The sequence below is a fragment of the Protopterus annectens genome, chromosome 12.part0, assembly GCF_019279795.1.
Source record: "Protopterus annectens isolate FY-2018-M chromosome 12.part0, PAN1.0, whole genome shotgun sequence".
NCBI classification, from domain to species: Eukaryota; Metazoa; Chordata; order Ceratodontiformes; family Protopteridae; genus Protopterus; species Protopterus annectens.
Genome location: NC_056746.1, coordinates 590,219,027 through 590,232,271, shown reverse-complemented (window position 1 = coordinate 590,232,271; position 13,245 = coordinate 590,219,027). Strand labels below are relative to the sequence as shown.

Genomic DNA, 13,245 nt, shown 5'->3' with positions numbered 1-13,245 from the left:
CGTAGTTAGAAAAAAGCTGAGTAGTGATAAAACATAAACTGCGGACTCTGCACGACTTATATTTAAAACAAAGAATTTATTGTTGGTAAGCGCTTTCGCGTACTCCTGTACGCTTCATCAGACCATAAAACAATGCTGTAAAACAGGCTGTTATATACTCAGACTTTTCCTATAATTAATTAATTAAATTAACCAATTTGAATCAATTATTTAAATGAGCCTAGTGGAACTTTAAAAACCTTAGTTAAGGCAGTTCACTTAGAACATTACATAAACTTGATTCAGAGAAAATAAACTTTAAAAACCTTAGTTAAAGCACTTCACTTAGGACATTACATAAACTTAATCCTGAAAAATTCATTATTATAAAGTTGCTTAAACAACAAAATATTAACTGATTATAGGCTGTTAAGCTATCATGCTCACCTCTAACTAGAAAAAACATTAAAAAGTGTATAAATATAATAAATATGCATCTGTTGCTAAAAAGCTTTCACTATAAATCATTTTAAAATTATAACAAAATGTAGAAGCATATAAACATCTAGGGATATGAATACATGGAAAGGGCATTAATATGAGTATGTATACCTGTATAAATATTAAGTTACCAATTCTTAAAAAGCTTGTAGCAACATTAAATGTTTTCATAGAGCATTTAGAATCTAGTCTGCTCTGAACATAACATATATACAGTTGTTAAAAAACCTTACTAAAAAACTCATTCCTTATGCTTCAGCACACTCTATCACTATTCAACTTTAAAATTGTAAAACAACCGAGGAAGTAAATATAAATGTGGAATAGCAAAATTTTGCTGTTTGAAGAAAGACACTAAATAAATCTGCCTGCTCTGACAGATGTGAAACCAAACTTCAAACCTATCCCTAGGTGGAATGAAACTAAAATGTATGAGCTGAACTACATTGTTTTAAAATGAATACAGGAACCTCTAAGGCATACTATCTTCGTGCATTGAGGTAGGGTTTAATGGAGACATAGAGGTTCAAACCTGGAGGGTGGTGCCCTCTTAATCTGAAAATCCATTTCAGTTCTTTAAGTTCCAAAAGGTTGATGTAATCTCCACCTCTAAAACCTGGTTCTATTATTTCTAACACTCTAAAGACAAAGGAATGTCCAGGGCAGTTCAATACATGCTTTGCTAAGGCATTTAACTCATTCTGTTTTTTAATGTCATAGGTGTGATTATACACTCTATTTTTAAGTTTCCGTTTAGTCAGGCCGACATAAAAAGCTGGACATTTTATGCAAGTTGCCAGATAAATCAGACCTGAACTCTCACAAGTTGCTGAGAATCTTGGTTTGAAGACATAGTTAATTTCTGGGTGTATAAAAATTTGGTCATTTGTGATGTATTTACAATAACTGCATCTATGACAAGGGTGGGTGCCTGCATTCTCTGTAGGAACTTGCTCCTTGCTACCAAGTCTATCACATAACATTCTCTTAAGATTTTGGTTACTCCTATAAACAAAATGGGGGATTGTACCTACCAGTTGTTGTGTGAAGGGGTCAGAAATCAACACTTTCCAGTTATTATTAATGATCCTCCTGATGTTCATACTATCATTTGTGTAAGTGGTCATAAAACTCAACGTTTTTCTTTGACTGGATGAGTTCATATACTTAGCATTGCTGCTAAACCTACTAGCTGACGGTAAATTTACGCTCTTCTCTTCTTCTAGGACCTGAGTTCTAATATTTTTTACCATTGTTGCATTATACTTTCTGTCTCCAAAGATTTTTTCCAGTATGTCTGCTTCACGGACTAAATCCTCTCTATTTTTACATATCTTGGATATTGTAAGGAATTGGCTCTTAACTATCCCTTTGAAAATATGCCGAGGGTGCATACTGTCATAGCACAAAATGGAATTCCTCCAGCGGGCTTTCCTAAATAGGGTTGAGCTTAGCCTACCATTAGTGATACTGAGGCTTACATCCAAAAAACTTACTGTTTCATAGGACATATGAGCTGAGAATTTCAAATATGTTGTTGTGGACTCCAGATATTTTTTGAATTCTAAAAATTCCTCTTTAGAGCCATCCCAAATCACTAGAATATCGTCCACAAAACGGTAGTAAGCCAAGATTTTTTTGTAACATGGGTGAGTGAAAATGAAGTCCCTTTCCCACTTATGCATCACCAAATTGGCATAAGTGTTTGCACTAGGGGTGCCCATGGCTACCCCTGATATCTGCAAAAAGGTTCGTTCCTCAAAACAAAATACATTGTTGTAGAGAACTAAATCTAACAGCTGACAGAGGAGAATGATGTCATTATTCTTAAAATGTGTGTGTAACGATAGAAATTCTCTCACTGGTTGGATTCCTTCTATGTTCGGTATGGAAGTGAAGAGACTGGTTACATCTAAAGTAACTAATAAATGTTGTCCTTTGATCAGATTCTTATCTAGAGATTCTAAGGACTCAAGAAGATGATAAGTGTCCTTTAAAATATTTGGAATTACATTAACTATCGGTCTTAAAGTTTTCTCCAAATATACAGACATCTTTTCAGTAAGCCATCCTTCACTGGCTACTATCGGTCTAATAGGGGGGGGCATCACTCCTTTGTGCATTTTTGGCAGGCCTTTGATGGCCGGTAAAAAAGGTTTTTCAACATTAAAATAGTTATACAGTTCTTCTGTCACCTGGCCACACATAAGAAGATCATATATATCTTCCCTAACTCTGGTAAAGATTTTGGATAGTTCGAGCTCATTTATCTCTTTATAAGTAGTTTGGTCACCAAGCATGTTGTACATTAAGTTTTGATATGTTACTTTGTCGAAGATGGCAACCCCACCTCCTTTGTCTACTGGTCTAAAGACTAAGCTGTCGTTATTTATCAGATTGTGCAAGGATGAATACAAATCGCTTGACATATTAAAAAACGTACATTTTCTATTGTTATTCTTAAAGTAATCATACAAATCATTTTCGCACAATTCTATGAACAATTCTACATGTCCAGGTATAACAGGATGAAAAGTACTTTTCTTTTTAAACTGGAAACTGTCTACGTCGACAGCATTAGTTCCTGTTGACTTGGCTTTAAAAAAGATTTTAAGTGCTATAGAACGCCCAAACAACCTGAGGTCTTTCAATACTTCTGGGAGCTTACTCCTTTGCGATGGGACAAAAGACAGTCCCTTATTAAGAACTTCTTGTTCAAAAGCAGAAAGCACGTACCTGGACATATTGAAAACAAGTAGATTACTTATTGGTTGTATCTCCTTCTCTGGAACACTTCGCTGTCTTCGGATAGTTTTCTTTTCTTGGTCCAGCTGTTTCTTCGTTCTCTTGCTGGCATTAGCTTTTTTATCGGAAACGGTAAAAAAGCTTTACTTTCATCTTTAGGAATGGCTCCTAGGTTTGCATGACTGAGCTTGTTACGGTACGCCTCCTGGTTGGGAAGGGGAGTTGATGTAGCTGCTTCAATAGTGGCTGGGACAGGACCTTCAGGTGGTGTAACAAAGTTTTCCCTCGAGTTGTCCTCCTGGTTCCCTCTAGTAGTTGTAGATGCCGGTTCTGTGACAGTTATGATTGTGTCATCAAACGGCGCCGTGTTTGGAGCCTGCATACGGGTGTTGGTGTTGGTAGGTTCTCTCCTCGGCCAAACGAAGACATTGCCCGAAGTAAAATCTTCGAAATCCCGTTGCAGCTTCTTTTGTTTGGTTTGCTGCAACCTAAGGGCATATGAGCTGACTTGATTAAACAAGCTATCCATTCTCCTTAGATAACAGTCATCAGTGAAGCCTTCAATAAGTTCTTTTTGTAAGTTGTTGATTTTAGAGTATAATTCACTCTCCACAGGACTGAAGTAGTCAATAATAAGCTTAACATACTGCATACTAGCCTCTAAATTTATTTCTTGCCATCGCTTAAGTAACTGGGGATGAGTGTCACCATAGGAAGGCATACATAGTATGCGCATTCCTCTTGGAATAAGTTTAAAGCGTATGCAGGCTTCCATATGTTTTCTTTGCCAATTAAGGCGTTGATATTTATACAAATCATTCTCTAAAGTTTTTATCTTGTCATTGAACACTTCAAGTCTATCATTGCTAATCTCTACAGTATTACCATTCGGTACTTTCAAGTCCAGATCCAATAAAGGATTAAGTCCATCTTTCAACAAAGTAGTCCACATTTCTTTTCTTCTAGGTATCCTCGGTTCTGGCACATAGTCAAGTTCCACATTGACTGTAGACATGTCGTGCGTTGTGGTAGAAATATGCAAAGAAAAACTGTGTAAAAGTAAGATCCACCACAACTAAAGAGCCGTAGTTAGAAAAAAGCTGAGTAGTGATAAAACATAAACTGCGGACTCTGCACGACTTATATTTAAAACAAAGAATTTATTGTTGGTAAGCGCTTTCGCGTACTCCTGTACGCTTCATCAGACCATAAAACAATGCTGTAAAACAGGCTGTTATATACTCAGACTTTTCCTATAATTAATTAATTAAATTAACCAATTTGAATCAATTATTTAAATGAGCCTAGTGGAACTTTAAAAACCTTAGTTAAGGCAGTTCACTTAGAACATTACATAAACTTGATTCAGAGAAAATGAACTTTAAAAACCTTAGTTAAAGCACTTCACTTAGGACATTACATAAACTTAATCCTGAAAAATTCATTATTATATGTCTTTAGAGTGTTAGAAATAATAGAACCAGGTTTTAGAGGTGGAGATTACATCAACCTTTTGGAACTTAAAGAACTGAAATGGATTTTCAGATTAAGAGGGCACCACCCTCCAGGTTTGAACCTCTATGTCTCCATTAAACCCTACCTCAATGCACGAAGATAGTATGCCTTAGAGGTTCCTGTATTCATTTTAAAACAATGTAGTTCAGCTCATACATTTTAGTTTCATTCCACCTAGGGATAGGTTTGAAGTTTGGTTTCACATCTGTCAGAGCAAGCAGATTTATTTAGTGTCTTTCTTCAAACAGCAAAATTTTGCTATTCCACATTTATATTTACTTCCTCGGTTGTTTTACAATTTTAAAGTTGAATAGTGATAGAGTGTGCTGAAGCATAAGGAATGAGTTTTTTAGTAAGGTTTTTTAACAACTGTATATATGTTATGTTCAGAGCAGACTAGATTCTAAATGCTCTATGAAAACATTTAATGTTGCTACAAGCTTTTTAAGAATTGGTAACTTAATATTTATACAGGTATACATACTCATATTAATGCCCTTTCCATGTATTCATATCCCTAGATGTTTATATGCTTCTACATTTTGTTATAATTTTAAAATGATTTATAGTGAAAGCTTTTTAGCAACAGATGCATATTTATTATATTTATACACTTTTTAATGTTTTTTCTAGTTAGAGGTGAGCATGATAGCTTAACAGCCTATAATCAGTTAATATTTTGTTGTTTAAGCAACTTTATAATAATGAATTTTTCAGGATTAAGTTTATGTAATGTCCTAAGTGAAGTGCTTTAACTAAGGTTTTTAAAGTTTATTTTCTCTGAATCAAGTTTATGTAATGTTCTAAGTGAACTGCCTTAACTAAGGTTTTTAAAGTTCCACTAGGCTCATTTAAATAATTGATTCAAATTGGTTAATTTAATTAATTAATTATAGGAAAAGTCTGAGTATATAACAGCCTGTTTTACAGCATTGTTTTATGGTCTGATGAAGCGTACAGGAGTACGCGAAAGCGCTTACCAACAATAAATTCTTTGTTTTAAATATAAGTCGTGCAGAGTCCGCAGTTTATGTTTTATCATTTCTTTTAAAGTCTGCACTGCCTGATATTCTGAAATATTTTAATGATACACTGAATACGTCTGCTTCCTATAATGCTAATTATAAGGACGGAAGCAGTAATATGTATTGCTAAATCTGTAATCTGAAAGGGTTTTTATGTCTTGCAGTTTAGTTAAAATAGACCTGGTATGCAGTCAGAAACCATTGGATCATAACAGTACTAGCACTTCCACTGTATATATTTGTGTAAATTGTTGCCTCTAGGTTCACAGATTCTTTCATTCCTATTACACAATAGACTAGTTGAGCTTTTTTCAAGTCTAGTCACTGAAATCCCACTGGCACAAGCAAATAGTTACTCCTCTTCTCCATGGGGGGGGGGGGTAGGCCTGGGATAAATTTATAGTTATCCATCCATTTGTCTATATTAGATTTGATGGTATTTGTTCTTGAGGTAATGGATCCTTTGGCAGAGATACCTGTTATGCCATCAAGTCCTATTTATATTGCAGTACAGATGTAGGTCTCTTAATCTTGAAATCATGGTCCAACCCATCTTGTAGCTATGTAGTTCATCAAGCAGGACTGAGTTGTTTATTGTTTTGCAGGCAGAGGTCACTATGTTGGCATCTTTATGGGCACAGAAGAGAAAGAGAGAGATCTTTTAGACACTCTGGGAAACGTAGTGAGATCATACCAAAATTGTTTTACTGAGGAGCCACTGGGGCTTTTCAAATTTGTTTAGGTGATTTGACAGGTATGTACCTAAGGGCACAATGAACATTAGTTTGGCTGTGATGAGGGACGAATGGAGGGGAATGATTACCTCTTCTGCCTGAGAGATAATGCACTTAGTAATAATTTGAGGGAGGTAGAATGCTTTCCTAATGACAATGGATACATGGTAGTCAAAAACGGAATCTAGGTCTCTAATGATAGTATCAGTTTTAAGGGGGTATTGCTAATGTGTCAGCTGTGACATTGTTCCTGTTTGTATGATTTAGAAGGTAAAAGTATCTTCAGGGGAGCTGATGATGCCTAAAAGCTTGCAACAGTCAATCAGCTGGGTAAGCCAGAGGTGTTTAATACTGGATTTGACATCATAAAATTACAAGCCAAATGGAATATTATCCCAAAACAGAGCTCTGTACAGCAACACAGATAACAAGTCTTTTGGAGGATAGTGTGCCATTAACTGTAACAGAGTGGTGTCTATCAGTGAGACTGTTGCCAGTCCAGTGCTTTATTTAGGGATTTATATTAAGTTTGACTGTCAGTGAAGCCAGAGTGATGTATAGTGTCAAAAGCTTTAGCTAAACTGAGGCAAGCTGTGTGCATGGAGTTAACCTTATCTAGTGCTTTTGTGACTCTTTCAAAGAAGTCCTGTAGGTTTAATAAGTACTTGGTAGGGCATTATATGTGGAAAAGAACTACTACTGCTGTTATCTAGGCTGATGTTACAAGTCCAGTGGATAGCCTGTAACTGAATAAGGTTGGAGGCAATATGATAGGAGGTGTTTCATACTGACCAGAAAATAGCCTGGCATGCTATTTGGACCCACAGAGCCAGTGCTTTTGGTCCTGGAGTGCACTATTAGCATCTGCTCACATGCAAATACTGGGGATAGGTAGTACATACAGGCTACTTTCGACTGGGAAATTTGGAGGCAACATAAGGGAGAAATTAGAGATGAATTTACCTACAAAGGTGTTATTTTCCCTGTATTTGAGTGAGTGATGTCATTATAACTAAGCTTGGTGCAGTGCTATGTATGGTCTCTGAGGCTCTTCAGATAATTAAAGTCTTGTGGTTATCCTTTGCTCGATATAGCAATTTCAAGTTTACAACTATTTCTGTAAGATTTGATATTGAGTTCTTTGTTAAACCTCTTTGGTGTTGATTATAGTATGCTGGTTTTACTGCTCTGTGTAAATATGGTACATAGCACTGGGCCCGATTCCAAATGACTTGCTCTCAGTGTAAATGACCACTTGCACTGAGGGCAGACTGAGAGCAGTTCTGTAGAATCTTCCCCATCCCCCCGTACAAGACTGTTTATAGACAGGCCTTACACTGAAGTAAGTCATTTACACTGAGAGCAAGTCTTTCGGAATCAGGGTATTCTTACACTGACAGCAACTTTTTTGGAATCTGGCCCATTTATGTAGTTCTTGTGCATGTTACCTTACCATTGTAATTTTAATATACCCTTTACTATTCCTAGGTCATGACTGAAAAGGGGATGCTGTGGTTCAGTTCACCTATCTGCTAAATAAACAATACAAATAAATAACCAAATAAAAATAAACTGACTTCTTGTTTATTAAGAACTTAAACTGGCACAACTTATCAGAAATATTTTGAAAGAATTTATTAACTCTAACAGAAGAATAATTTTAACTATATTATTATTTTTCAAGTACAGACTGTTTAAAAGCAAGCAACTAATTGCTGTAAAGTAGGGGGTTGGCACAAACTCCAACACAACCCTTCAGTCCCACCTTAAAAGGCTAACAGATGAGTAGCAGCAATAAAAGCTGGCAGTGCCTGGTGGTTTATTTTTTTAATACTTGCAGCAGGGAAGCAAAAACAGATCTATGTTACTTTGTTGAATGCCCACAATATCAAATGACTAAACATTGAGCTGGCAATATCAAAAGATTGAATATTGAAGGACAGAAGTGAACGTAATCTCTGTTATTTGAGAATGTGGAACAGCAGGGATTGAACAACTTGTCTTTTGCCCACTGTGGTGCACTCTTGGAGTTGGTATATATAATTAGCAGGTGATCTGGGGGGATGTAGTCCCCCATGTGAACCCCCTTGCAAAAAAAAGATCATTTTGTTTCTATTTTACTGTTTTGATCTTCTGCATTTTGATAATTCAAGCTTGATATTTAGCCATTTGATATTGTGGGCATTTGATGAAGGGACATAAATATGAAAAAAAATCTACTTCAAACGTCTGAATTTTACTGGTTACCTCAGGTTTCCATATAAGTTGTTAATACCACTATTGACTCTTTAGAGAGGTATGCCACATCTCTCAACTATCCAGATTTTCCCAGAATGTCCAGTTTTGCCTTGTAGTTTTCGTCTGTTCCTCATAAAATCTGTGGTTTTCTGACTAGTCAGTGTGGATTGTAGTCCCTAAATAATGACATACATTTAAGTTTCAGACTTCAAATCCTTCAGAAAATGCATGCTAAAGCAAAACATATTACTTTATACAATTTTTAAGTTTATTAGAGCAATATTTAAAATCTGTCACTGATTCTGCACTTCTATAACCCCACCGTATTTTTGGCTTTGACCAGATTCCTTGCACTCAGAGGTTGAGAGGCATGGGTGGTACATCTCTGGAATAAGGGATGACCAGAATTTGTTTTCAACAATGTTACTAGCTCTTTAGTAGAATCTAGAACAGAAGTTGAAGTTAAGAAAGAAATAATTAGTAAAGCATACAAAATAGTGCATGATAACTATAAGAATCAATTAGAGGAGGTTAGAAAGGATTGGGAAGAGAGATTGGATAAGCGTTTCACAAAGAAACAATGGGGGATATATGTAAGTCTCCCAAATATGCAACAAAATGTAGGATCTTTGCTTGGAAGTGTTTACATAGGTATTTTTATACCACAAGTAGACTCCAAAGAATTTTTCCTTGGGTAGACAGCAAATATTGAAGGTGTGATGGGGAAGAAAGAGGTAATTGGGAACATATTTTCTGGGAGTGTAATGAATTAGCAGACTTTAAAGATTCCCTACAGACTATTCTGCCGGTGTGAGCAAATTGGTGTACCTAAAGAAATTATTTTTTGAGCTATGATACAGAATCAGAATTGCCTAGATCTAATTATTATGATGGTTACCAAAAAAAGCAATTAATACAAAATGGAAATCAGATTCTAAACCAACTTTACTAGAAGTAGCAAAGATAGTAACAGAGATATAACAACTGGAATTTTAATCTTTAGAAAAGGGTAGGAGCAAATTATAGAGGAAAAAAATGGGAATTGTGGGATCAATACATGCAGAGAAGGAACAAGGTTTAAAAGAAGGCAGGATTTGAATGAGCTATGTAATGTTTGACTGACAATGACTGGATATATTATAAGTGATGTATAATGTTTGCAGCTACAGTTATGTCAGCATGGTTTGTAATGTATAATGTTTGCAACTGAAATTGTGCCAATATAAATGTACGATTGCCTATGTCATACATAATTTAATAAAGATGTTTCTTATTAAAAAAAAAACAATGTTGCTAGCACTTGCAAGAATTTGCAGAAACATTTTACACAAGATAATAAATCAATATACAGACATCAGTGGTCTTAGTTCTGATTGGTTAGCAGTCATCAGTGATTTAATCAATCAGTGAGGATAGCAGGAGGTGTGGTATGGGCGATAATGCATGATAACTGGTAAGCAAGCTAGCCTACTCACTTTTTTATTGGCTGCTACTTCTTGCCACTCAATTACTCCACAGAGCAGCAATGTTTGTAGTATGAAACATATTTTGGGTGGGAGGTGGCGGTATGCACCAGGTATAGGACTGTAAAATTCAATTCAAGGAGTGCGATATTTGCATGGATGTATTAAAGATAGCTCAGCACTGCAGGGAACAGTATTTTAAGTTTTTTTTTTAATATATATATCTTGTCTTACTATGTATGTAGGTGATGTGGACAGAGTCATTCATTATTTATACTTGTGGGAGGGATGAAAAATTGTGAGCCTTGCACACAGTGAAAGCACCAGCTAACTCTGATGGAGACCACAATAAATTAACGGGACTAAAGAGAAGGGGAAAACTAACAGTATTTTTGAGGGCATTCAAGGGTTTTGAGGTCTAATATCAGTGGAGGGATGTATTAAAAAACAACAGCAACAAAAATAAATCAGAAAGGCACCCAATAGCAACAGTTACTGCAAAAACAAGGTCACATAATACCAATGGCCTCACAATGTCAAAATGCGTCAGCAAAAAATCAAATCCAGCTTAGGTAAGTGCTCCTTAGAATACAGTACTTACCAGTTTCAAGAGTGTCTAATTAATGCCTTTTCTTCTTACACTTCAGTGGTTACCAAGCTTCAGCGTCTTGATACTGAAAAATAAATGATTATTTAGTTATTTTCACAATGGAATGATAATATTTAGAAGCAAACCATTCATTTCTTCTTGAGGTTATTTTGGAGTAGGCTTCATATCCTATTATCACCTGCTGCCTATATAAGCATTATAGATAACACACAAGACAAAATACACAAACATCTATTTATCTATCATTTATTTATACACACAAATGCACACACAGACAACAGCAGTGTCAGATCTACAAATACAGTAACATAAGCTGCCCGAATAAACAGACCAAGCCAATGTGAATAAGGAGGAGGTTGCTAGGCACCAGTGTCACAGACTTAAGGAACAGAATGATGTAGGGTCCATCAGTGGAGAGGCTAGCTTACTTGAGGGCATAACCAGAAGATGCAGCTTTGAAAGCAGTTTTTTGCTCCATCCCAAAGGTGGTAATAGAACTATCAGAAGCTACTTCCTGCAGCTGCTCATGCCTTCTTTCCTGCTTAGTTTTTTCCTCTGTATCTTGTTTTTGCTCATCAAGCATTGAGTTGCTCCAGATGGACCACCCGTCTATACATTATGCATTTAAGTCTGCAAACACGGTTCTCTGAGATATTTCTACACTGGGCTCCTGACACCACCATGTTCTGTGACACAGCAGTCTGAACACTTACTATTCAGTCTGTACTTTTTCATGATGGTCATACATTTCTGACTATATTTTTGCATTCTACATTCTAGTTGCCCTGTTCTATAATAGGCCTTACTATATCTCTTTGACTGCCTGATGGAATAAATAAAATTCTAAATCTAAGTTCTCACTATTTCATTAATATGTTGTAATGCTCAGTGTGCCTAAACCATTTACTATACCTGTCAATGTATTTTTACAGGTGAATAATATTCACATCCAGTGACTTCTGACTTTCAAACCTTCAGAGGGTGCAGAATAAAGGACATTGTGCATCATACTGAGATTCTTAATAGATGTATAAAATAACAATACATTAACTTACAGCAGAGGTAAAGGACCAAAACAGCACAGCTTCCATAAAAATATTTACTTAATGGCAGGAGATAGTAAGCTTATCTAGTCTGTCCTTTAAATGCATTTAATAATATACTTCACCCCAAGTCTTTTTTTTTTTCAACTGTCCCATACAATGAATGTCATTCAGATGTGCCCACAGAACTCAAGATATGGTCTGGGCAGGGCCTAGTGCTGGGGGAATCTGCTTCTGGAGTGGATCCCCCTGAAAATGCACTCAAATATTCTGTTTACTGCTGGTGGTCCAGTCCAGGTATTATTAATGCTCGTATGCCCTTTTTGCTGCTCTGATGCTATCAGTCACTAGACCATGGTCGTTGCAGCTCACATGCAGTGCTTTGCATTTGTTTGCAATGAACTGCAAGTACAATCTTTCTGCCCACTTGGTCAGACTTTCCAAATATTTCCTTGAACTTTTCACCCCATTCACTAGTAGTGAAGACAAAAACCTGTTTGTAACTCCCTCACAAATGTATGAAATAAACATACTGAAAAATACTGCAGCCAGGACTGACCCCTGCAGAACTATTTATTATTGACTATTACCTTGGCTGATACTTTCTGCGGTGGTGGTACTGTCGCCTGACAGTAAGACGTTCTCCCGTTCGATTCTCAGCTAGAGTGTCTTCTGTCTGACATGCGTGAATGGGCATACCTTCGTTGAAGGTTGTGCATCAGGGCTGGCAACTCGGCACATAAAAATCTACTGCCAATCATTAGCGGACCGGAGTTCCGTTGTGGCGACTCCTAACCAGGAAAAGCCGAAAGACACAACAACAACAACAACCTTGGCTGATACTTTGATGTTTGAAAACAAATGCTTTCTGCTTTTTTCTACAATGTTTATTAGGTTAATTGACTTGTTAAATCTAATCTTTATGCAAGTGTAATTGACCATAATGTAACTGTTTTCAATATGTTGTTAAAATTACTGTGCACATTGTGTTACTGTTATATATGCCTTTGGACCAGGTCATGACTGTAAAAGAGCTTTTGTTCAGTTTACTTATCTAGTTAAAATAAAATACAATAACATATATAAATAGATACCTATATACATATAGTGCTAATCACTTTCAATATGCCCAATGATGGCCCCCTCACCAAAACCCTCGGCATTGTATCCTTCAAATGTGAAACAATCTGGTTCTTCAGTCTTATTCCTACCAGGTCACCCTGCTCACCCTCAGTTTTCCTATCATCTGTTGGTTTGGGTCAAAGGCTTTGGTGAAGTCCAGGGAGACTACATCTACCAAATGTCTTGCCAGAATCACCTGTGATCCAATTATAAAGCTGGATTAGATAAAAATGACAGCTCCTCTTGCCATGAGCTCATGAACCATGTTGT

General features: G+C 36.3%; 1 protein-coding gene across 1 annotated transcript in view; it reads right to left on the bottom strand.

Moving 5' to 3' along the window:
• GNG13 (G protein subunit gamma 13) overlaps positions 1-13,245 on the bottom strand; it is a 285,318-nt gene that overhangs the window by 262,037 nt on the left and 10,036 nt on the right. Inside the window, exon 2 of the mRNA XM_044089726.1 lies at positions 10,802-10,874. The gene's annotated coding sequence lies outside the window, so the exon portion shown is untranslated. The remainder of the gene's footprint in view (positions 1-10,801; positions 10,875-13,245) is intronic.